Source organism: Paramormyrops kingsleyae, chromosome 5 (genome assembly GCF_048594095.1).
Source record: "Paramormyrops kingsleyae isolate MSU_618 chromosome 5, PKINGS_0.4, whole genome shotgun sequence".
Taxonomy (NCBI): domain Eukaryota; kingdom Metazoa; phylum Chordata; class Actinopteri; order Osteoglossiformes; family Mormyridae; genus Paramormyrops; species Paramormyrops kingsleyae.
The window spans coordinates 15235780-15262506 of NC_132801.1; the positions used below are offsets into that span (position 1 = coordinate 15235780).

Below are 26727 nucleotides of genomic sequence, written 5' to 3' on the forward strand. Positions count from 1 at the left end.
CCACAAACTAAGTCATAATGATCTCATATTTGTTCATCATTAATGAGTCATGACATCTTTTCTCAAGCAGTTACTATATTTGTTACTGTTTGTTATCCGTTCATTTTGTAAACCTTTGTGAACTACTGAAGGAACAAGTCATGAATAACACTTGATACTGATCTCACGTTTGTACATTATTAATGAACGCATCTTTTATCTCAAGTAGCTATATTTGTTCATGATTTGTCCATGATTTGAACTCCAGTAGTAATTGAATTGTTGCTATGTATTTCTGCCCCAAGTAAAGTGTTAGCGGATAAAGAATTGTTTTTTTTCCCCATTATATCCTAGTTATATTGTGTAGATCAGATTTTTCAATTTCTTTAGAGTAGTAGCTGCTCATTTTATTACTCTTTGCAGAGTACAGTGGGACCCCTGCATTGTCGTTGGCTTCAGTTATCCATGGTTTGCCACGGTCCAAAAAAAAATTTGAAAAATTCTAGTAATAAACGCTTCATAAATTTCAAGCTGTGCGCTAAGAGAATACAGGCTGTAATGTGGTGAAATGCACCAGCCCATTCATCCCTTCAGAATTAGGCTAAAACATCAGAATCCCTTTCATTGAAGAGAGTGAGAGTACAGCACGGTACAGCACTGTATAATAACATACTTTATTATTACTGTATTTAATGTTAGTAATGTTTTACTGTGCTTAATTTATCAATTAAACTCTACCATTTGCATGTACACAAAAATCACGTTATATATGGGGACCGTGGATAGTTTCGGCCTGGAATGCATCAACCCGTTATACCAGGGGACTATTGTACAAAATCAAATATAAGCATTGGCACAAGCTAAAATGGTGGCTATATAGTTGAAAAATGTAAGGTCTCTGGAACCCATCTGTAATGGAGGTGACATTTTTCATCACAGGTGCAGCTGGACTAAACAGTGGAGGAAGGAGTTTGTGCAGCTGCAGCCGTGTAGATTATTGGGATCAGATTTAACTCTCAGCCCCTCAATCAAACAGCATTCAATTGTTATTCATCCACATTACGATGATGTGTATCCTACGGTAATTCTGTCTATAAACCATAAATCAGTTTGTAAAGCAATTCAGCTTGGTAGACATTTGGAAGCTTCATAGCCCAGACAATCGAAAATACTCTTATTAATCTTCATATTTTAAATCCTATTCATATATTGATTATTTTCTAACCACTAACTTTATTACACATGGATTGATGAATCTAATCATCCACAGCATTATAATTTCTTCTTTCTAAATTATAATTCATTGGTAATACATTTCCAGTATATTCACACACTTGATGCCCACAGTGTTACAACACCTCATTACAGAGTTAAGACCTTCCTCAGTTAGAGAGACAATATACCAGTAATACTGTAATGCGCGGGATGGGAAACAGTTAAGGTAGCAAGGAGAGGGAAAAATCTCTTTTTGCACCCAAAAGAAGAAAAGAGGTAAAGACAAAGGCCTCCGAAGCAGTTAGAGGTCTAGAAAAGCCTTTATGAGCTGAACAATATCATTAACCAAAAACCAGATCTTTCTTTTCTTTGACTCCTGCAAGACAATTTCAGATATTGCAATAAAACTAGGAAACTTGTGTCATACTTGCTAAAAAAAAATCATTACCTCTATTACAGATAAATCTGGAAATATCACCTTAGAACTAGCAACAACAGTTTCAGATATGTTTATCCTAATCTCTGTATTGTGGATTATTATGTTATATTAGAAGAAATAAGTACCTTCCAAAGGAATATTTCACTTCAGCAGTTAAACACAGAGAGAATTTCTTGAAATTCCAATATCAGGAGAGGTATGTATGAGAGCACATATCATGCCAAACAATAAATCACTCAGTTTAATTCTATAAGCACTAATATAAGCACTCCTTTGGTCCATTAAATGAAATTCGAACTCTTCAATGTCATGCCTTCCTATATGAATATTGCCCTTATTACTGCCTGTATTGTTGCTCATGCTACTGTTCTCACTGTCATCACTAATAGATACAGACATGAAGATGATAGATTTAATAATTATATTAAAATCTGTAATCTCATCATTCATACACACAGATGACAGAAACCTCATTAAACGGAGACATTCTACTAAATATGCATAGACATGTTAACTTAATACATCTCATCACATCCAACATCACAGCCCTCTCAAGCTAAACCAAACTATCACTGCATCTTAAATGCTGAACGACCCTTTGATGGAGTTAATTGGCCCTTTCCCTATGGCATTTGGCAAAGTGTCTGGTCAACAATGTTAACTGGTTAACTGCTGGAGTTGAGGATTCACTCCACCTACAAACTGCCCTGTGCATCAAATATCTAGGCACTTGTATATCACCCAATCTAAAAGATTTACTTAAGCTCAATTTCATCCCACTATTTAAGTCTATTAAAGATGGAATATTATCACTTTCATTAATAAGGTGACTCTCCACACTCAAGATGAAGGTGTTTGTAAAAGTCAACTCTCTTCTCTATGACCCCTGCAAATCCACCCCCTGACTGATTCACTGAGCTCATTTCTGCAGTGACTTCATTACTAATGGGGGAAAAACCTAAAATCAAGCTGTCATCTATTCAGAAAATAAAATTACATGGTGGACTAGAACTTTTTCAACTATAGTATTTTCTTTTATATCAGTTACAGTGTGTTCATCTTAGTATCCATTCAATGTAGATTGATATGGAAAAATGATATCAGGCTCAAGAAATGATTGTCAAAGACATAACCAATCACAGACATTTGTAGAAAAAAAACACTGCAACTTTTACAGAACTTAATTAGCGTAACCTAAACCGCATGGTTGAAAGACATTTCTTAGCAACTCGTCACCATTCATTTTCATCCAACTATGGCACAATGTTGTCTTCAAAATCAGCAGAAAAAGTACAGAAAGAGAGAGGAGTGCCCAGCCTGTGCATGTATTGAAAGACAGCTTGCTCATGACCTTCAACCAGATAAAGAAAAAGAAATACAACTTAACTCACATTTAGTTAAAAGAATTACAAAAGAACACTACGACCATGACTGGGATAATCACTTAGAAGGTGGGGGGTGGATGGATGGATGGATGGATAAAAGAAACAAATATTACGAATACATGAATACATTTCTCAGAAGCATCAGGTGACTATATTCATGCCATTTGCTCCTGCCCACATATTGCATCATTCTGGACTTCCATAGCATCCCACTCCCCCCTGTGTCATGTTATTCAGAGCTGTGATGGGGGCCCACATCTCCCAGCAGACTAAGCCATTTCTACTAATAGGGTTAACAATAGCCAAGAAGACCATTCTATTAAATTAGAAACATCAACCAAAATTATCCTAAACTCATTCACTCAACCAATAGTCAGAGAACTGACCACTACCCTGAAAGCAATATCACTTCTTACAGTAATATTTAGTCTCTTATTTTCTCAATGTTTATGAACTATTTGTTCTTAAGACAGGAATTCACAGTAATATATTTACAGTAGCTGAGCAATAAAAGTAGCAGTAGACATCAGTATGCAGCCTTGTCAATGTCACATTCTAAGACGCCCAGTCCCGCCCTCACTACCTTGCCATTTTCTGTCGTCTTGCCACTAAAGCCCTGTCCTGTCTTCATAGTCCTATTTTGTACATTCCTAGCGTCCTTCACTTTCACTAACAAAAAATGTTTCAGTCCAAGCGGTACTTCTTCCTATTTTTGTGATTGCTGTATGTCTGCTGCCCTCCTCGGACAAGATGTACTTGTAGGTTTTAAGAGCTGTTAAAGTATACTGGGCAAATGGAATATTCAGCCTACAGTGAAGATGTAAGCAAATGTGACCTGATTTGACACTTCGTGTCTGGTCATGATGTTTCTGAGCAAATAAAAATATATGCGTGTGGAGCCCTAGTCTTGAGAATGTTTTAAAATTAGCACACCCGTGTGAACATATCTGCTCAGCGCCGAGGACCTCAGCCAATGATGGGCATTCAAACTGAAATCACAGAAAAATGATTACTGAAAATTTCAAGAAAAAAACAGAAATTGTGCAAGACGTTAAAGAAAAAGTTCCCCCACACATGCATTTGTGCTATTCATGTTGACAGACTGCGTTCATGTGCTTCAGCGTAGAAATTTTATATCTTTTGTCATCTTCATTGACAAAAGAAAATCAGCATTATTAGTCCTGCTGTTATATAGTGTCAGAAAATATTTTTTAGTCTCTAAAAGTGCATCAAGAAATCAATACTTTCAGAGAATTTCTGAACACCTCCAGTGCTGGGGATTTGAGTCATCTCTCCACTCTGTGTGGACGGAGTTCTTTCTGGGTTCTCTTGTATCTTCCCGCACTATAAAATACATGCAGTTAAATAAACTGGCATTTCTAAACTGGGATAAAAGGAAGATGGAATGGATAGGAGACATAGTACTGATATAATTTAAAAATCCATTCCTAGGCCTTAGTTTGGTTTAATTTATACTGGTTTATTTTAGATTCTACTACATGTCTAGCCTATATTTCTATAAAGACTGGGAAATATATTGCTTAACGCATTGCATTAATAAGGCATTGATTAATCACACCTAATATTTATAGAATGGGCAGATATTGCCAAGTCAATATGTGGCATGCTGATAGACTCCTAACCAAAAAGACTGAATGCTGTGATTAAATCAAAAGGTGCTTCAAAAAAGTATTAGTCTAAGACAGCGCACATTTATGTAACCAGCTTATTGTATGTGCTTTATGTTTTACATTTTTCCCCCTAACAGATTTGTTTGTTTTTCAATTGAATTGTACAGGTTATGGGTCACATTAAAGATGGGAAAAGTTTTGAAATGATTTATTGGGGTCTCATTTTTTTACATCACAAAAACCTGCCATTTTAACAGGGGTCTGTACACTTTTTATATCCACTGTATTTATGCAGTTAACGTGTGCAATTTGTGTCATTTTGTAATATGTAAAAAAAATCAAGTTTGTAATTTTCTTTTTATCACTTTCCAAAGGTTTCTCCTCATAGTTCAATTCTGCACATAAAAAGTTACAAGAAAGGTCATCTATTGCCATGTATTTATAGAGGTTAAATAATAAATATCAAACCATTAACATTTTATTTAGAATATCACTGTAGTGTTGCTCATGTAAACAGATAAATACCCCCTCATTTAAACACAGCCTGTGGCATTTTTAATATCTGCACCATAGTAATCCACTATGAGCCAATCAGTGAACTAATACCCTACTCTTAAAAGGAAGCACAGAGAATCAATTTCTCTTGGCCTACATTGTATCATTCGGTTCCAGTGAAATTAATTTGCACTAATCACATAACACATAATGCTTTCGAGATGGGTCACTTTAATTACTGTGTAATGCCTACAAATGGTAACACGCAATGGTCAAATTTTAGTGATCACATGGGCCTGAGTACTTGTCCGACACAAAATGAGAATCGATTATGTGTCACGTGCCAGAGACGGCTTGCATTTCATGCCTGTGGAGGCACATACTGTATATGGACAAAAACAGACAATATACAAATATTAAATACATCTTCATATTTACTCATTCAGTTCAATTTATTATTATATGACATGCAGTCATTTTTCTGCGAGGTTGCTGTAAGCATCAAGATGCCTGTCCATGAATTAAGCATTTCTCCATTGAAAATTCCATGATGGTTATGGATAGACACCATGAAAAGCAGCCACCAAATCACTGACTGCTACCCAAGCTACCTGTTCCACCTTTTCCGTGTCATGGTCCATGCTTCAGAGCCCCACCTTGACATCTGCTCCAGTCCACTAAGCTTTGCTAATCTACTCCTACCTTGGAAACTAGACAGGCCTGCCTTGCTGGGTGAAAACAAGGAAGTCGGAGGTCTTAATTTCAGTCTTACTTTAAGAAAAATAAATGGCGGCTGGTAAGGAAGCAGTACAAATAGAATCATGTATTTATTTACGAGGTATATGCAGCGATCTGACACGCCTGACTGTCTGGATAAGTGCATGTATCCCTCTCTATGCACTCTGTAGATAGAGAAGTGGAAGAAGGTTGAAGAAGAATGTTCCAGTTTAACTGCAAACTATAAAAGTCACACCTTTGTCAGAAACAAAGAGGAAACAGATTCATTAAGAGGATAAATGAAGTGCTGGTCTGGCGGGCCAGTTTATACAGCAAATCTGCCAAAGCCTGTCTGTGAGCCTCGCTTATGCTTTTTTGTAATGTACCACAATGGCAGACTGTGCAGTTTGACAGACTGCAGTGACACTGCGGGATTCACAGTCACGGTCCCACACAGTCAACCACTGGGCACAGAGAGCCCCAGGTGCAGGCTCCATTTATGAGTTGCACTGCACTCCCGGGCCCTTGCAGATCCTGTAATTTATATAAACCGCAGACTTCCTTGTTAATTATTCTGCTCTGAAATGCACTACGATTAAGTGTAGGAAACTATGGCTAGATTTTGTAAAAAAAAAACCTAATATAAACTGTAGGGGAAAAAGCTGGTAAGAAAGCAGAATTTGCAGACCACTGAATACATGTGTTTCTATATTATTTATATGCATGATTTCTGTATTTTTTGTATGACTTATGTATTAAAATTAGATTTCAGTTTGCAGTCAATTCCATTTGTCGCCTTTTTTCATGTTCTGAACCCGTTTAAGGCCAATTCTAAGTAAAAATGGAGCAATTAAGTAAAGGAATTATGAATTATATCGTGATAATTATTTATATCATTTGATATGGAAAAAAATCATGATAAAATATTTAACTGTATCTCCCAGCCAAATGCTGATATCAAAATTGATTTACACACATTGTTTTACTACTGTCTGTCTGTCATCAGACATTGCAGCATTTATAAAATAAGGATAACACTCTCACCTTTGATACAATTAAGAATCACTCTCTCGTAAACTTTCCATACACCAGTCCTACGAATATGACCAGCCAAAAAAATGCATCTAAACTTTTATAAGCTTTGAACTGCGCTCGCATGTATTTATAAGTAAGAACACTCCACACAGGTTTCTGAATAGCATGTCTAGTGGACCAGTGATATATCAAAACACAGTTCCTATACCAGACATTGACATTTTCTGCCAGAACAAACATACTACATAACCAAACAGTTCACAGGAATGTCACTGAAGAATGCTAAGTGCACATGAGAAAAAAATAAAAGATAACTCAGTACTAATTAAGGTACTAAAGGAGGCTGGAAGAATGCAGTTGTTGAACAAGAATATATATAATAATAATAATGAAATTCTGGGTTTGTTTTGGGGCGGCTGCTGATTTTTTTTTTTTTTTTTTTTGCGAGGGGTCTTCAATTTATTTTGAATCTTAAGTGTGTTTTCATTCAGCTGTCCTTCAAATATATCTAGTGTTTGCTGGGTGCATTGCTGTAATTGGTACAGTCCTAGTAATTACATTTCTGGTGAAAGTCTGTGCTGTTTGCCAGTATACTGATGTTCTATTACAGAAGATGATAGCATAAGAATTTATGGTGTACGCCTATGTGTTTTCATGTTAAGAGATTAGCACAAATGCTGTCATCTGCAAGGAATTAGCATTTCTCTACCCTGTCTACATCCAAAGTGCAGCAAGTCAGACACAACTGAAAGCCATTAATGACTTAGAAAGTTTTACAATGCATTAAGTCAGATTTAGCTAAAATACATAGAATAAATAATTCAATTTAAACATGCGGCATATATCTAACATAAAGGTATAACCAAGATACATTTTCTGCTGTTGCCACTATATTTTAATGAAGACCTAACAATCCCCAGTATGATATGCTTAGAAACACATGATATGAGACTCTCTGGATAAGATACCAGTCCATCACAAGACAAGCATACATTTAAAGCGTATGGCCGGTGTAGAAAAATCTCAAAAAGTCTGGTATTAACTGCTTTGGAAGTCTGTACTGTTTATTTTTACTAGACCTTCACTGCAGACTTGAAGCATTTCCAGTCATACATAACTAATGTCTCTCCAAGGTAAAAAAAAAAGGCAGAATAAAATATTGCTTAAGAGCTTCGTTATAATGCTTGAGCATTTACCATGGCTCTCTCGCTGCTATTTCAGAGCTGATGCTTATTTGTTCTGCTTTATGTTTCTTACTAATATTTGTTTTATTTCCTCCCCTAAAAGCAGATGTTCAGCGACTGCTAAATTACTTCTTTCAACCATTTTGTGTTTCAGTGGGTTTGTATGCTAAAAGCTAACAATAATAGCACACGTTCCATTCTCAGGCAAGAAAGATAATTTGAAAAAACAAAACCTCATTCTGTTTGCAGCCTGGGAAAATTCACAATACTAATAATTCTTAAGGAGAATGCATATTATGTACTATGTTACATATTCAAATAATTATTTGTAGAATATAATTTCCGAGTTTGATTTGCATGGAATTTTTTGAGAAATAAAAGAGGAACGGGTTATATATGGAATAAATCATTCTTATGTAACTGCAGCTGAGAGTCGGATGAGATCAGGAGTTACATATTTGGTTTGTGTCACCTTTTCATCTCATTGTGGAACCATCTGTTGTGGATGGAAAAGACAAAGAGCCCCCTGTAATTATGTTCTGTAATGCTGGCCAGTAAGGAGTGACTGGTGGCGCTCATGGATTTACCATTCACTGCTGCGGCGTTTGATTAAACGCGTTGCGTTTTTATGGCAGATGTTTGCCAGCTGCGTTGCCTCAGGAAGCGGAGAGCCGTGAGTGCATCAGCATAATCATCACGACTCTCTAATTGGCCGCTAGCTCACGGCATCGCTGGCCCGGCTTTGGAGCTGGAAGGCGGCGTGTTAAGGAGCCTCCTGAAACAGACGCGAATCAGCGAGCGAGGAGCCGCTGCGTCTTGGCACAGGGGCCTGAACATCCGAGCCAAACCCCATTAACATCTCACGTTTGCTGGGTTTCTGGTTAATAGTTGAACCGTAATGGGATACTGATGTGAGAGGCATGGGTGAGAAAAAAAAAATCCATTAACAACAGAGCAGGTCACAGTAATAGACCAAACCCCACATACGACTGATCTCATTACCTGAAGAAGAACAGTTCCTCTAGGATCTCACACCATGGAAGAAATCACACAGGGGAAGCCAGGGGCTGAACACAAGCACAAAGGGAACTGAATTTAATGTTTATTAAATTAAAACTCAACTTCTCAGACCTAATGAGGATGTGTCCGATGACACTTGCATTGTTTCAAAACTGGAACTTTATCAATACTGTTTGTTTTATTTTTCCTAACAGAATTACTGATGCGTTTGACTCATAATTTTAGAAATGAGTTAAAAACAAGCTTGACCTAAAATAGCATTTATAAAACATGATAAATCAAAAAAAAGCATTACTTATACAAAATCAGAGTAACAGGGGAGAACCAATGGATTCTATGAATACAGATCCGGGCGGGAAAATATCAAATTCAGCCAAAGAGAGGGAGTCTTGGGGGTCAGTTTCTACTTTAATAACTCCATAAATACTTATGCTAGAGTTATCCTAGTGTTTGTGTATACTTATGCTAGGGTTTGTGCTTGTAGATCAGAAAAATGTGGATTAAGCTACTGGTGCTACGACCCATTTGGCATGTCCTTATTCATAATAATACAAGAAATTTTTGTCAGTTTTTATTTTTGTCATCATACTTTACCGTCACGATTTCAGCCTTACGTGAGTAGAAAAATCTACTAGAACTGTAAAGCAACATCACATTTAATGGAACTGCCTGGCTTAATCTTTAATTGTTTATATTTCACGCAATCACTCCCATGAAGCACTTCTCTAGGTGGGCAGTAATAAATTACATACATACCAATATTTACTTATTTAATATTTATGTAATATTTCGTAATTATTATTTACACAATTTTGTACTTCTACAAGCATTTTGCCCAATAATACCTTTCAGGTTTATGCAAAAATATCTGAAAAATAAAAATAAACTAATCAAGAACTGGCATAACTTGTGTTTGAGATCAATAGGAACATATGTCTCCTCTTACAATAATTAGCTCTGTCTATGTCCCCTTCTAACCAATGGCTATATATGCCATCAATGTTTAGCTTCAAAAATAAGAACAATTGTTGCTTCATACATTGTCTTCTTGCATATAAATAAATTACCGAAATCAAAAACAGGATCTCAGTGCTGTTTTTGGAAACAAACCCAGTAATGTTCTTATTAACTTGTCAGTTGTTTAGTTTCAAGTTATGAGTGACTGGATTCTTTTGATATTATACTGCAATTCTGTTGATGTATTATAATAAAACACAAAAAAAATTGAGTACCTTTCTCACTTTGAAATAAATTTTTGGATTGGTGCGATTTCCTGTAATCATGGACATATATACATAATTAAACAATTTTTTCTTGAGTAGGAATTTCGACTGCATTTTTTTTTTATCTTAAAAGAAGAAACATTTCACTTTGTTTTCTTCTGAAATCCCAATAGCCAACATAAAAGACATGGCTGAGAATCAGATGAAATTTCATAACAAGCTGTGAGAACCACAACCTAATAAACTTCTCAAAATAACTGTATTAGGTTGAATGCTGTTCTCCTATGAATGAGGGTTACATCTCACACACTGGAGATAAACAAATCAGTCAGATCTGTATGCCTGATTTTCAAAAAGCCAGCTGTGCATATTCATTTTTGTCTCCTTTTTTGTAATTCAAAACACAAATAAATGAGCAAATAAACTGATCGATCCAAAAATCCAAGTCAATTAGCTTACTTCATTAAATTTCATTTCTGTCACACAATGATCAAATGTGATGGACGGGAATATAATCTGTTATTATACTGGAGGAACAGGAAACCTCTGGGAAACTTCTCTAACGATGTAAATGAAAATCACTTGGGTAAAGTCTTTGGTGACAAAACTGCAGTGCATCAACACTTCACACTCTGCTGCTGTGATTTTCAAAGGAGGAAGTCGATGTGTTATAAAGGACAAGGAAAGATAATTTTGTTGATATGCATGAAATACTTGTTTTGCTCTCTTGTAATTGTTATGTTAAAAACAGTATACACAGTAGCACTGGAGAATAAAAATTTAATTGTAGATAATAATAGAACCTGAAAACAACAAAGAATAAGATTTATTTTCTTGCTTATGTAATTCGCGCAGCCTTTACTAAACTGCTTTAAAGTTGGGGATGAAGTATATCAGTGACATTAGTGTCGATGAATGACTGATAAAATTAAAGCTATGAACTGTATGTAATTTTAATTGCTCAGATACTGTAACATTCATAGACTGCAAATATTGCAGATGATGACTGGTTAAGCATGCGGTGGGGTGGGGTGGGGGGGCAGATGCACAACTTAATAATTCAAATGCAAATGCGGGTTGAATGAATCCAAATTAAATATTGGGGGGCACATCCCCCAGATCCTATGCCCCTGGGGACAAATCAACCAATGCAACAAATCAGGGCAAGACAGATATGCACGTCCCTATGGTACGTTACCTCTGCTGCCCAAAGGCCATAATTAAAGAGAGAATAGGAGCAGAAAGTTCTCTTAACCTTTCAGTTTATCGTACACTAAGAGGATTATCACCCACCACAGTCTGCTGTGGAGAGACGACGACCACGACAATAATAATAATAATAGTGGGGTCCGGCATGGTGGTCCAGTGGTTAGCACTCCCACCTCTGGGACCCGAGTTCAAGTCCATGTGTGTGGAGTTCCATGTGTGTGGAGTTTGCATGCTCTCCCCGTGTCATTGTCGGGTTTCCTCTGGGTAATCCAGTTCCCCCCACAGCCCAAAATCAGGCTGAGGCTAATCGGAGTTGCCAAATTGCCTGTTGCTGTGCATGCATGTGTGAGTGTGCCCTGCGATGGGTTGGAGCCCCATCCTGAGTTGCTTCCTGTCTTGCGTCCATAGGCTCTGGACCCCCCAACCCTGAATAGGATAAGACGTTACAGAACATGGATAATAATAACGATTGATTTTTTTTTTTTTTTTAAATCTCCAGACCTGTGACACTGATCTTTTGGAAAGGAGTCCTGATAAGGTTCACTGCATAGGATACACGCATCTCATCCCTTTGTTACCTCTGTTCTTGCCATAGAAGATAACCTTGCACCCACCCAGATAAAACAGCTCTTTCTGGAGAATTTTCTGGAGAGTTGGTAAAATGTGTTTTTTTTCCATCCCTGGCACCTCTCTGAGCTCAGTATTCCTCCAGTAGGAAGCACTTATTCACACAATCATCTTTTGACATGTCCTTTGAAAAACCAGCCTCATACAAAGAGTTTTGTGGAGGATATAGTTACCAAGGCAGTATTTTGGGGGGGATACAGTTACCACAGCAATGTTTTGTGAGGGATACAGCTACTGCAGCCATATGTCTTTATTCAAACCAAACTCAGTATTTCATGCAAATGGTGAAATGGGGATTCTCGTCCAACGGCATTTTGTTTCCAAGCTGCCCAAACATTCCAAACAATCGAAGAAAATCAGAGAATGGCCTCAAGAGCTAAGCCAGTTATCACGAGATTAGAAAACCAGAAAAAGAGTGAAAAGGCTGTCCGGCATACAAGGGGACAGGCAGCAGGTATGAAAAGGGATCTGAGAGAAGGACGTGGCAGCATGCATGCAAGGTAGCGATGGGAGTTCAAAGGGATTAGCTGTCTCTGCAATCAGTCTATAACCGTCTACAGCCCTCTCTCAAGAGTTTGGTGTAGGGCCAGACAACTAGAACCACAGCAGTACGGTCCATAACAAATGCAGAATATAATAAGAGCTACAATATCTCCCATTAATCTTTCTTAAGTATGCGAGTTGATTAATACCTGCTGTAATATTGTCAGTACAGTATGTCAGTAACAGACACACAGACACACACCGACAGAGAGGACTTGGCCGTGGTCATGGCTGTTCTGGCTGACACTACGGGAGCTGGACTGCCCTTCCAGGAATGAGAAAACGAGGGAGCCTGATATGGTCAGAGGCAGCTGTGGAGAAGTCAGTCGCTTCCTCATTAAATAAGAAATTCACAATTGATGCCCGTGCTGACTGAGCGAGAAGGACTCACACAACCTGAACAATTAAGCCGACTGGCTTCAGAATCTAGCTCATATAAGCTTTAATAGAAAAGATGTCGGATTTCATAACTCACAATCTTTTTGCTGCATCTTATGCATGCTGCTGCATTGTTCTACCACCGCACGTCGGCAGAGAGACAATTCAGAATTTCATTTACGACCCTGCTTTTCAGCTAGAACCTTTCATAACACTGGGGCACATTTCTTTATATTCTCTCACCTGCTCTCTGCCAAACCCGCAATAAAACTGAAGACCAAGAACTCGTTTCTGCTGTCAGAGTGTTCACTCCTGGCCACACAGCAATCCCAGAAGCTTGTAGCCCCTGAGACCCATGTGTTAAGTCTAGTCTGCAGTCAGAGCACCCCTGACGGCAGCAGTGCATGGCAAAGACCCTTTGAGGCCTGCTTATCCTCCCAAACCGCACAGCACCATGGGAAGTGAAAAAAAACCCAACATACACAGTGCTATCAGAAGCTATGAAAACATTGCTAATACAATCACACACAAGATCAATATATTATGCCTATTTAGTCATTGGTATTTCTTCATTATAAATCACTTCAGTGGGTAGCACTGTAGCTTCACATCTCCAGGGATCTGAGTTTGATTCCCAGCATTGACTGCATGTAGAATTTGCATATTCTCTCCTTTTCATGTCTCCCCTGGCCCCCAAGGCTCCTCCCACATTGCGGAAACAGGTGATTTAGGTGAATTTTTGTCTCTAAATTGCCCAAAATTTGTGAGTACGTGCTCTGTGATGGACCGGCGTCCTTCATAACCCTTATGAAAATTCACTATGGTTTCCTATGGTTTTTATGCAGTAACCATAGTTTAACTATGGTACCTCAGGGTACTTTGGTACTACCCAGAGTACTACCATGGTTTGGAAAGACCATGGTAAAACAAAGACCATGATAAAACAAAGACCATCGTAAAGACCATGGTAAAACAAAAACCATGGTAAAGACCATGGTAAAACAAAAACCATGGTTTATGACCAAGATTATACTAGGGTTAAACTGTAGCGAAACCATGATAAAACCATAGTCATGGTTTCCATAGTTACCCAAAAAACCATGAAAAACGGCAAACCATTGTAAACCATTATTATTTAATCATAGTAAAACCATGGTTAATTTTTGTAAGGGAAGGTGCTGTCTGCCACCTGCCCTGTGATTCATGCCAGAAGTTACAGGCTTACCAGGGCCCTGTAGCAGTTGGAAGATGGAAATCAAATAAGTTGCGCAATAACTTGGACGTTTCTCCGGCATTCAGATAAAGTCAGAATTCCAAAGGGCTGTGACCTGTAAAAAGTCCTCTGAGTGGTTAAATGTAAAACAGCTGCACAAAAACCCAAACACTTAATTAGCGTGTCCTCAATGTAGCGTAAAGTGCGGCACAAAAACCCAAACACTTAATTAGCATGTCCTCAGTGTAAAGCGCTGCATGCTGTTCTGTCTGTTTTAGCTTCTCTGCAAAGTGCTGTATTTACCATCTGTAAGACTGAAGGTTTCGTTTTGCTGCACGACAAAATATTATTTTCATTAACATTTCCGTGTTCCTCCAATGGTAACATTTTATCCCTTTTCAATGTATTCACAAGATTAACGGATAGCGTGTGCTTTGAAATGCCCCATCCAACTTTGATGTCATATTATATTATTTTTTATTTGAAAACACGAGAGTCAAGAGAATGATTTAGGGGTAACTCCCTACTTGAAATTCTTTTGACACAATGTTATTCAGATGTGTCTTCCATTTAATAGAAATGTGTTTGTGGGGACCTTTAGTTCGTTGGGCTCTATGCTGATGAATTTTACGGAATTCACGAAAAAGTGAATTAAAAATACCTAGGTAACGATCCCTTTGCTTTTTTATACCGTTTGGTACAAATGGCAGAAAATCTATAAGGCAGATTCTCTTCAGCCGTGCTGACATGGGAGTGATCGGCACTGTAATGAACTCAACAAACTCATTCATGGGGAAGCATCTACATTTAACTTCCCAGGATACCGTTCTCCCGACTGAGCTAGTGAATATTAATTGCTTTCCGCCACCCCCTTCCAGGCAAAAATTGGCAGATGCTTCTCCCCAGCCTTAGCTGCCAGATATGCAGATTTCGATTTCCCGAAGGGTCATGCTGATACCACTAAAGAATGTCCTGATTGAGCTACAGTATACTATGCAAGCAGTGCTAATGACTATTCCTTATTTTATTCTCCTCCTCATTCTTCTTATTATTTGCCTTGCTAATATAATTACTGTTGACATCATTATTAAATTGCATAAGACAGTTGACAACCCAGGTTGAGACAATGACCAGACTTCAACTGCACGAACTTGTTCCAAACTAAGACTCATTGTAGAAGCATTAAAAAGTGCAGCAGTTGCAATAAGGAAGTTATGTGTGACAAGCAGTTATCTAAACAGCTTAAGCAGGAGGGGCAGCACGCTGGCATGTGTGAGTGTGCCCAGTGATGGGTTGGCATCCCACCATGTGTCTATAGGCTCCAGACTCCCTGTGACCCTGAATAGCAGTTTCAGAAAATGGGTGGATTAAGCAGGAGCAACAAGTGTGTTGTCAGTAAGCTGTAACAATGCTGTAAAGTAGATTGACAGGGTCAATTTTCTGTAAACCACAGACACGCATTGATGCTGTTACACTAATAAGGCACAATGAGCACAGGAACAGATGGAGCAGCTGAAAATCCTGAAGAAACGAACCTTTGGAGTGAGCTGAGTTAATCTGTGACCCGTATGATGACCTCAAGAAAATGGCTCACAGGACTATTGATCACCTGCAGTGACTCTGACTTTCATATTGACTGTGAGGGCGCAGTGGGAGCAAGTAAACTAATTCAACTGCCAGGATGCCGAAGGAAAAAAAAATCAACAAATGCGTAACTTAATTTAGGAACAGTCAGGAGGCAATTAAATTGTAAATAATAATGCGGTCAACGTGGAAGCCCTGGACAGGCAGTCCAGCTGCAGGAGGGATAGGAATGTCACCTTGTTTTATCTGTTTTCCTCCTGATTAAGTTGAGACCCAGAAAATTGGACGTTCTGCCAAGCTGAAGTGGCCCTTCTTGTACCCCTCACCGGGCTGTTGATTAAGGTCAAAGGGCATGTTAGATTATTAGGTTATTTGTTCACTAATCAGCCTCAACAGCACCAGCTGCATTGCCGTCGCCCCCTTTTTCAGCTGGACGTGTACAGTATATCCTGAGTACACGTCCTTCCAGGCCGCTAGATTTCATCCTGTGCCTTTTCATTCACTCAGTCCCCTGCAAGCTCATGAGAAATGATGCATTCTAATGGTCGCTGTGAAACAGAAAGCAACTCCCACTCAAGCCAAAAAATCGGATTTTGTCATTTTGTTCATTTGACTTCCTCTGCCGGCCCCTGCAATTGAATGGAACTGAAAAACAACTGGTTTGTTACTTCTCAATGCATGTACCTGTTCTGTTCCATATCAATCTCAAATGCTCAGATTTAAAACAATACCTTTAAAACGTTTTATGTTGGCCTCAAGAGAAAAGAAACTCAGAAATTAAAGCATGCCTTTGACCTCATCTGCTTTTCATCAGTTTCATTTGTGAAACATTAAGTTATTATAAAAGGCAGTACATGTGATTTTCCACAGATTTTAAAGTGGTACTTGACATCACGATATATTTTTCAAAGAGTTGCAGGTATGGTACAGGTTTTATTTTAGTCTTAGGATGAAAATTGTCATGTGTGCCCATACATGTCATCCAGGACAGTTCTTATAGATAGGAATGACACAATCTGGATTATTTCGTGAGCCTCTTTTTCATTTGCAAACATAAGACACATTCCAGGCTGAGACTCATCTAAGTCCTGCTCAGATTCCTTCCAGCTTGACATTTTCATTTCATTATGTCAAGCACAGAGTGTATAGCCAGTGAAAACAGGATTTGGAACTGAACTATGAATGAACACAGACTTATTATTTATTAACATATGAATAATATCGACAATGGTAAATAACAATAACAACAACAATAATAATAATAATAATGTTTATTCAGCCTTCTATTAACCTAAGAATACTTTGCAATTTGTCAGAAGTCCAGCAATTTCTTAATTCCACCCCCAGCCATAACACATTCATTGGTAAATTACCAAAACAAAAATTTTTTACGTGCACTTTATTCTTACAAAAAAAATCCTATGATGCCACTTTTGTTCTACTTTATGTTAGTAGTCAAGGGTGACACACACCAGAAATTTTCAGTATTTTGTTATTAATATACTGTATTATTACCTGAAATTTTGGAACAAGTCAAAGCAACAAAATATGAAAATAAATGCACAGATATGGATAACCATTTTATGAATCTCAGCTGTTTTAACCAGTACAACTGCTTTTTCACTGAAGACTTGATACGCTACAAACAAGCTACAAATGACTGTTTGATCAGTTGCCAATAATCTTTGGTCAATTTTAAATAGACTGTAAGCATCAGGAGAACTTACTTCTACCAGTCTGCTAGGGTAATTGAAAGAGTAGAAGGGTAGCTCTCACATGACACAGCCATGCCTAAGGCTCTCCACGAAGATGAAATATAATTGGGCACAATTCTGGAATTGTGGTTAGAAAGCTAGATTGTAGTCCATAGCCACAGAGGGACCTATTTTCCACCAGTGCAAAGGGGAACGCAAAGTAGTTTTGTTAGTTTCGTACCAGTACATTGCTCATTTTCACGTTGTCAAAATAGCAAACGATTTGGCGCCCGCTTTCCACTCGTAGGAGTGGTGTTTTTTAAATGAGGCGTGGTCGGGAGTATTGTCATTTTAATGATGAAATGAGTGCGCTTTTGACCAACAAAAACCATGGGTTTGAATAATTGAGAGAGTTAGGTCAACCTTGGCCTAACTGGCACAAAGTCTGTTTTTTAAAGTTTGTTTTCTATAAATGTTAGTCTGTGCTTTACGCCCTGAAACTTAATCCTGTTTCCTAAGAGTCCTGGCCTTGTTTTGCTTTGTTTTTCATGAAAAGAACCTGTATGTTCCTGTGTTTTGATCATGAACAACTATAAACATATCTGTCTCTCTCATGTTTCCCTAGTAATTACATAGACATACAAACATATAAAGAGAAAGGAGGGGAAAGGGGAAGGCATGATGATGTCATATGTTCATTTACAGTGACAATTTACAGTTCAGCTGCTTTGTGTTTTTAGAACAAACAGTGCATTGTGAATTGTCACTGGGTATAGCCAGTTTCTACTGTAAGACTTAGTTTATATCATTTTCACCTCCATTTACCACAGAACACATAAATTTGAAAAATACTAAACATTTTGATTGACACTGGCAGACATACATACAATGTTACAGTGTTGTCTGGTATGGAATAGCCAATCACCCAGAAATGGCCTATTAGACAATAGCATGACCAACAGATTTCTCTACAATTTGTTGCAAATTTAAATACATTCATAGATTTATAGCTTTATTCTCACAGGCATAATTTAACATTAGGTCAGACTTAGATGAATTCACTTTCTTTGTTGCAGTAACATAAATAATCAGAGATATGGGAAAATTATGTTGACAGTTGCATCCAACATAGGCTTGGTATAGAGTAATCCTATATACAGAATGTCGTCTACTCACATTGTTTGCTAAAGACTGTGTCTGATCTTTGTTTTTTCTGTATTGCATGCCACTGTGGTCTGTGTGACCAAAACTGCATCTGGCACAATTTCTGGCAGCTGAGTTCTCAACTTTTTCAGGATCCACAACCAGCAACGGCAGAATACAAACAGAATGTGCTCAGTCACAAATGCATCAAGTATAGATATTTTTGAATAAAATGTTTTAGAGAATGATCTTGGTGTTTAAGTTGTTTATCCTTCGTTAAATTGGTAAGTCATCGTAGAAGTGAAAAACTATAAAGCCCTGTATAGGCTATCAGGAATGCTTGCCTACCTGCGAAGGGAGACAGTAGCAATGCATGTGTGCAGGTACAGGGATGCACACACGTGTGTGCAGGTACAGGGATGCACACACGTGTGTGCAGGTACAGGGATGCACACACGTGTGTGCAGGTACAGGGATGCACACACGTGTGTGCAGGCACAGGGATGTGTGTGTCTGTGTGTACAGGGACGGCAATGTGCACGCGTGTGAGAGGACTCCTACCTGCAGCAAGCACATGCTGTAAATACTTTGTGATATCAACACAGTTTGATGAGTACAGACATCACAGTATCCAGCCCTATTTAGGGACGCTACTTATCCAAGTTTTATTGTTTTCTGCTTAAAAGTGTGGGGGGGTGCATCCGGGACCCCATATAACTGAGGGGGGGGGGGGTGCTGTCCTCATCCCCCCCATCATCTGCACCCATGGCATGTACTGGTAGATTATTGGTGCCCCCTCATTTAGAGTGTTAACAAATCTTCTGTTCAGAGCATGGAGGTCACAGCTGTCTTGGATGGAACATGGTAATCCTCCATCCCACACTGCTCCTATTCCAATGACAGTGACTGTAATAGTTTAAAAAAAATATTGTAATAACAAGATCAACAACATGTAATAACAACAGTCATGTCACAAGATCAAAGATTGTTAAAATTTGTTTAATTATTTTATTTCTACTGCTAAATTACTGTATGAAGAGAATCACATGTAAGTTCTAATGAGTTCTGAGCAAGGCCCTTGGTTTGCTTGAAGAAGGTGAGTCATGCTTTGAGGTAAACAGAATCTCGCTGATATGCCGGCGTGGAGGAGAGGGGTGAAAATTTCATGTTGTTACGTGCAAGAGGACTGTGCAGTTCAAGGGAAGCCGGACAGATGAGTGCTGTGCTTAGCAGCCCAGCTACCGCATCCACACAAAGTACGACAATTTCTCACCATTACGACTCATTCAGCTTTTCTGGCTTTGCGTTCTTGCCTTGGGAGAATTAGTACTGGGAGTAGAGGAGGACACAGTCTGGCTTGATAATATTCCCCAGCTCTGGATGTCCTTCATAAACGAGAGTGTAAAAGCATTAAAAGCGATTAGAGTGGAACAAGGCCTGCTACTCATAGCACTTATGTCCTGCTGCCAAATCCAACAGCAATACGCTTATCGCAATATGCAAGCGTCTCAATGCACATTGGCGTACATGCGGGGTATTAACAGTTGCTGGATTTTGTATTGTTTTAACAGGGTTGGAAAAGTGTTTGACAGATGTAACGTGGAGCAGGATAAGGGACCTGACATCACAGTCAAGACAGGAAAGAGTGAAGAAAAAAGAAAGAGCAGACGGATGTGGACACGTGGCATGTCATCATTGCGGGCATGCTTGGACCAGCACCAAGTGCAGCATCCATCGTCTTTGGATGTACAATCACCAACTCTTAAAGGACTGCACACCTGCAATACTTAAATTCTGATGCGGCTCCTGTCACACAGTAACTATGGTAACATATTTCTTGACATTCTGCCATGTTCACCTCTGAGTGACTTCTGCTTTCACCGTTGCCATTGTTCCCTGACATTCTGGAGCAAATACAAGAAGAAAAGTGTCATCACCTCACTTGATTTTCCACACTCTGCTGCACTTTGAGACATCAGACTCAATCCCCCCTGTAATTTACCAGTTTCTATGGAACTAAGGCCTTGCCTAATGTAATTTTATTGAATTCACATTGCGATCATTGTCATGTGATCAATATTTATCTGTTTTGCTCCTTAATTTCAATAGTTCAAAATGCAATTCAAGCATTTTGTATAGAATAAATATGACCCAATAGCACGCATGATATCATGTTTAAAATTTACGTGCTGACTTAATTTTCAGAGTCAATAAATTTGTTAATGCCTTTACTTAGCCTCACGTAGACAAGCCAATCAGAATCGTAATTGCATTGGTATTGGAGGTTACCACTCGCCATGAGAGATGTCAGACACATTTATGTTGGGCTTCATCCTTGGCACTGATGATCAGCCCAGTCATCTAGATATTCAGTACAGAGGCAGACAGCTGGCAGATTGAGGGCAGGTGACACAGACCCACCAATCAGTCATCAGTTAACCAGCAGAACTCGTATCAAAACAGTGACTATGGGCTGCTCATTATTCAAAGGGGGCAACTCAATGCCATTTTGGTTGATGTATATGTGGGCACAATGCAAAAGAGCATCTGAGTTTGTCCATGTAACAGGGAGGGTGTGTCCATCAACCCATTCAAGGAACTGAGGGTCAGCTAATGTGTTTTTAAAAAGGAGAAAAACAGACATATGGTGCCTTCAAGCTCTGAGCATGTGGGGGTCACACCTGAGACTCATTTTTTTTTTTATCTGGTCAGAATCTAAGTTTCACTGCTGCTTTGGTGATCACCATTATCATCAGTGCGGTTTTCATTGTTTTGTTTTTTTTTGCTGTTGATGTTACAAGAATATTCCTTTGAGTAGCATGTTTGTACAGCCATATATATAGCTGGTTTTTAGCCAGCAAGCAACGCTGCCAATCATATAAATTAAGCAAGAAAAACATGGACGGCAGATGCTGTGGCCCTCCCATGAGCTTATATGGCGTGTCGCTGAGGACACTCCGTGTAGGAGTTCCTCTGGAATGGGCCACAGCCGGCGGATATCACAATGCACATCTTTGACCAAATGGTCAGTGCCGAATATAAACCTTGCATAGACAGACACTTAATTTATTTCTTATTTGGAGCTTTGCACTCAAACTCAAGGAGGACTTGATGTCTACAAGTGAACTTGCTGGACTCTCTATGAATAAAACAGCCCTGCCCAGTCAAAGGTTCAGTGTATTAACATATTTCTTATAAATACAGATGCATGTATAGTAGCTCTGTCTCTAATTTAAAAGTATGGCATTTTAGATGAGCGCAAGGATTTGGCAGACAGATGAAAGGGCTATGAGACCGAGGCCAGGCAAGAAGATGTAAATATGTGCTTATTGCTTTTTTGGTGGAATGACTTTCCTTATTGCTTCTTGTCTTTATTTGCTAACAAAAATTTGAATTTGGCAGACTGTGCTTTTGATCGCATATTAATGTTTACCTGTGCAAATTCTGCTTCACTCTTTGATTTCATATCTCATTTCAATGAATCTCTGAAGATGTGTAGTGTTGGTGTGCAAGTACATATTAAACATCCTGGTTAGCATGACTGTATCTGTGCATGTGTCACTGGTGTTGGAAAAGCAGGCAGTGACACGGGCAGCTTAATGAAGACAGTTAACGTACGGGGAAATGATTGAATACGATTTTCTCAAGTCCACTAAATGAGAGGGTCATCATAGTTGTAATTTTCTACCTTGTTATTTTCACAAAAAATGCTTTCAACAGCGAATAATACATACAGTGTGTCAGATTACCAATGCCCCAATTCATCAAAGGATCTGGAAATCTGAATAATCAATAATCAAGATGGATTACCTCAGTTAGGTAAGCTAAGCTAGGGGCTAGTATTCCAGTGCGTCATGGAAGGCTGCGGGTTTAATGTTAATGAATGGTAATGCGGAACAATAAAGCTACATTCACCAATAATAATCATTTGCTCTAAAACACAGCAATAAAAATGTAAGACAACACTCACACATAATTAATATTACAAATATGTAGTGGTGAGCAGGATACCACTAATCCACAAGCTGCTAATTAGCAAAGCTAAGCTGGTAACACTATACTTAAGGACATTCCTTTAGTAATTTATAAAGACATTCATAATGTATTAAAATGCATTCAAGAAAGAATTATATAAATGGCTATAAATATTTATAAAAAGGCATAACACATTATAACTAGGGCTGTCAATAGATTAAAATATTTAATCGTGATTAATTGCACAATTGTCCATAGTTAATCACAAATAAATCGTAAATTTATTCAACATTTAACATTAATGGATTTTTTCAGGTGTTAATATTCTTATCAATATTAGAGTTGGCTTTATGCAAACATATGCATTTGTTATTGGAAATCAATTACCAACAATAAACAACAACAAAGATTGTCCAAAGATCATCAGAAACTCTTCATCACTTAAGAAAAACTCAAGCCCAACAACAGATCGGCACATTGACCTGCTAAATATTCCATATTACTTAGTCATATAACTAAGTATAGATCAGAGGTCGGCAACCTTTTTAAAGCAAAAAGCCATTTTATCCTAAATGTCTGACCCAAGATTTATAAAGAGCCCCAATGGATACAGAAGATATGATTTTTTAATGCCATATTGGTGTATATATGCATTTCACACAAAAACAAAACTTCAAGTACATAAAAAAATAAAGAAAAAGAAATTTTGGGGGGGGGGGTTCTCAGTTTTAAATCACTCGGACGCGTAACAGCGCAAAGGTGACTAATATCACAATATTGTTCAGTTCTGCAGCGATAGCCTTCACCCTCGATTGTAACAGTACTGGCCAAATGGGGTTATGAAGGTTATGAGGAGAGAGGGCTTTTTGGATGACGGGATCTGCCAGAATCCAGCACTGGCATCAAGTTTCGAGAAACCTTTGGCTCCAGCAAGCTGTCCGAACGTGTGTTCGACAGAAGGCACCATGCTGTGGGGTCCCTCCACCGATTAATTCACCCCTTGCTGCTCCATTCGATTCAGCTCTTATTTTACCTTCAGCATGAAGGGGAGTGATATCCGGCATGGCACAGAGAGGGAGAAAGGCTTTGCCCCAGGCTTTAGTACAATATTGTACCGCAGTGACGTCAGCTCCACTGTCAATTTTGAACACTGCTTTGTGGTTGTCCACTTCTACTTCTGCCATCCATAGTCTGACTCCTGTTTTCCCTAACACGGAGCCTAAAAATGTGATGTCCACATCGCTCTTCTCAGTTACCGCTGCTACATTCACTTCCATACTCGCTTTGGTTTTGCAGACTCTAGCATAATGCCCCTTCTGTTTACAGTGATTACAGCCAGCCTCTCTTGCTGGACACTGCTGAGGATAATGCCATCGTCTGTCTCCACATCTTGTACATTGTGTACAGTCCTTTGAAAAGTCTGTTTGCTTTGCTGCCTGTGTTTCTTCGTGTTGAAGCCGCTACGCTGTTGCGTACGTTTGCCATCTACCTGATTATTACAAGCTTCTGCTTTTGTCTTAAGCATTTCGAGTTGCTTTTTTTACGCTTTCACTCTGCTGTGCTTTGCTAATGGCTTTCTCTAACGTCAGTTCAGCATCCATTTGCAGCTGTTCTGATAGGCGCTTATCCCTTAGACCCACGACAAGTCGATCTCTCACCATTTCGTCATGCGGAGCACCATATCCGCAATGCTCTGCGAGGCAATGTAGCACGGTGTGAAAGCTGTCGACCAACTCGCCGACTTCTTGTGCTCTTATCCCTCTCGTATATGATACCTCTGCGAGCAACAAAATGAGCATCCAGTTTTTAACTGCATAATCACCCGTTTCCTCCTCAGTTAGGTGCTGTTTGCCACTTTGATAAAACCTGTTGAGCCAAATACTTGTCAATTACTTGTTGTTGTCAATGCATATATGGGTCAAATGTATTCAATGAAGATCATAGCACATGCTAGTCTGGAACAAAATGATCTTCACTGGGTTAGCCCTTCCAAGAACCACAAATGTAGGACTTAAAAAAAAAATAGAAATGACCTTGCTATCAGTTCTAGAATGCATATGTTCACCAGTATTATCCTTTACTAATGGTTCCCTACCAATGTTTTTTTTCCTACACAACACAAGCAGACTCAAACTCTCCAGCATAGCTCTGAGTCATAATGTAACTGAAACTGAAGAATGTTAAAATGAACTAAACCAAATAAATATTAAAAATAGAAAGAAAATATCAGTGCAACTATTGCCTAAACTTAAAACAGCAATGTGGCAAATGATATTTCAGTAAAAAAAAAAAAAAAACATCAAGTTATCTCATAGGTATATTTTATAATTGCAATTATATACTAATTGCGCTGAATAATACAAGGGTGGACCAGCTAAAGGTCAACTTCCATTGTATTTATTTTATTGGCTGGTGACAGGGTTTATTTTTCAACTGAATAAAATATGGAAAGTTTTGCACAAAATGAAGTGTAACTTTAAAATCTGTGCAACCAGCACTAGTCTATATTCAAACCCTAACCCTGGAACAGTAGAGTCAGGCAGTGCCTCAAGTGAAATCAACCTGGTTTCATTTTGTGTCCATAAAAGGTCACATAATTGACAAAAAGAAAATCCAGTGCAGCAGTCCAGGGTGAATAAGCGTAGTTAAAATGATCAGAACAGCACTAAATTTACTATATATGCAATAAAAAAGTAAAGAAAAAAAGGTAGAATACTAACTAAATCCAATTACTGTAATTTGAAGTTTAAGTAACTTTTCTCAGAAGTGCACAGAGATCCACACTCATTCAAAGCTGTCAGTAGCCCAGTTGGATTCCATTGTTCGGCCAGTGGGTGGTTCCTTACAATAGTATAATTCACCTTTTAAAAAGTGAACTAAATATAGGCTCAGTTCAGTTATAGCAGCCAGCCACAATAGATGTAATAGATAGTACATCCAAATAGTTCAAAGAAATACATAAACCATAATAAAAGAAACTCAGATGTAAACTGCACCAAGAGAATTAGCAAACAACAACACAGAAGATTTATGGGGAAAAAAGAAAAAAAAAAACACTGGAAAACAGGATAGAAAATCATCTATAATAGAATTGAAGTGGTGCTAAAAATGAATATGCCCTAATTAACTAGAGGGAGATTTTTTCACCAAGGTAAACTTAGCTCTCTACTTACCGAGCTTTTACAAAAGCACTGTGGCTTTCCACTTCCAGGGATGAGGGCTATCTTCCTGTCCAGGCTGTCATTGGAAAGACTTTGCGTGGGCTTCCTCCAGGTAATCTGGTTTTCTCTCAGTCCAAAAGAGTAAAACAGTTTGTGCTCTGTCCATCCTGGGATAGATTCAGTGCAAACCTGTATTAGTTAAGCAGTTGTGACAAATGGATTTTATAACATACAGTATCTATTCGCCCAGACAACCAGCACTTACAGCACAAACCGAAACTATACTTATTCAGTTTCAGGGCACAATAATGCCACATGGGACACGCTGTTCATATCTGTGCCCTTGGCTCACCTTTCTTGTTGGCAAACATCCGGTAAGAAAAGGACTCATCAAAGCTATTGACCCAGTTTCATAGCTCATTCAAGCATTTTAAAGTGAACTGTCAGCCCATAAAGTGGATTCACTTTACACTGCTGGCATGAGCCAGCTTGTGTGAGCTGACTTGGCTCGAGATTTCATTCCAAATTTAACTCCTCGTGCTCTTGGCGGCATCTCCAGCCCTCTCCCCATTTAAAATGTGTACAGTAACACTGGTGGAGAGGCCTAAAGGCAATCCAGTGCAGTCTAGTCAGCTTATTGACAGGGGCATAACAATTATTCTGTTTCACTAATCTGCTGCCATCAAGCAAGCAACATTTTAATGGTGGGTAGAGGTGTTAATGAATACTCCAACCTGCAGTTAATTTCTGTCTCTCAAATACTGAAATACTTTCAGGTACCACAATAAGACTACCTTTATAATGGGCTTATGAATGGTTTATAATCAGGTTATTAATTTGGCTGTAATACTTTAAAATTATTATTATTACTTATTAA

The 26727-nt window shown here is 38.5% G+C and overlaps 1 long non-coding RNA gene across 1 annotated transcript; it reads right to left on the bottom strand.

The window, feature by feature from the left end:
• Positions 1 to 19409: 19409 nt before the first annotated feature.
• Positions 19410 to 26334, bottom strand: LOC111856685 (uncharacterized). Its single transcript, XR_002841192.2, has 4 exons — positions 26203 to 26334; positions 25863 to 26017; positions 19988 to 20099; positions 19410 to 19620 (listed from the first exon to the last, which is right to left on the bottom strand). It is a non-coding gene; the product is annotated as an uncharacterized lncRNA (long non-coding RNA).
• Between the last annotated feature and the right edge of the window lie 393 nt (positions 26335 to 26727).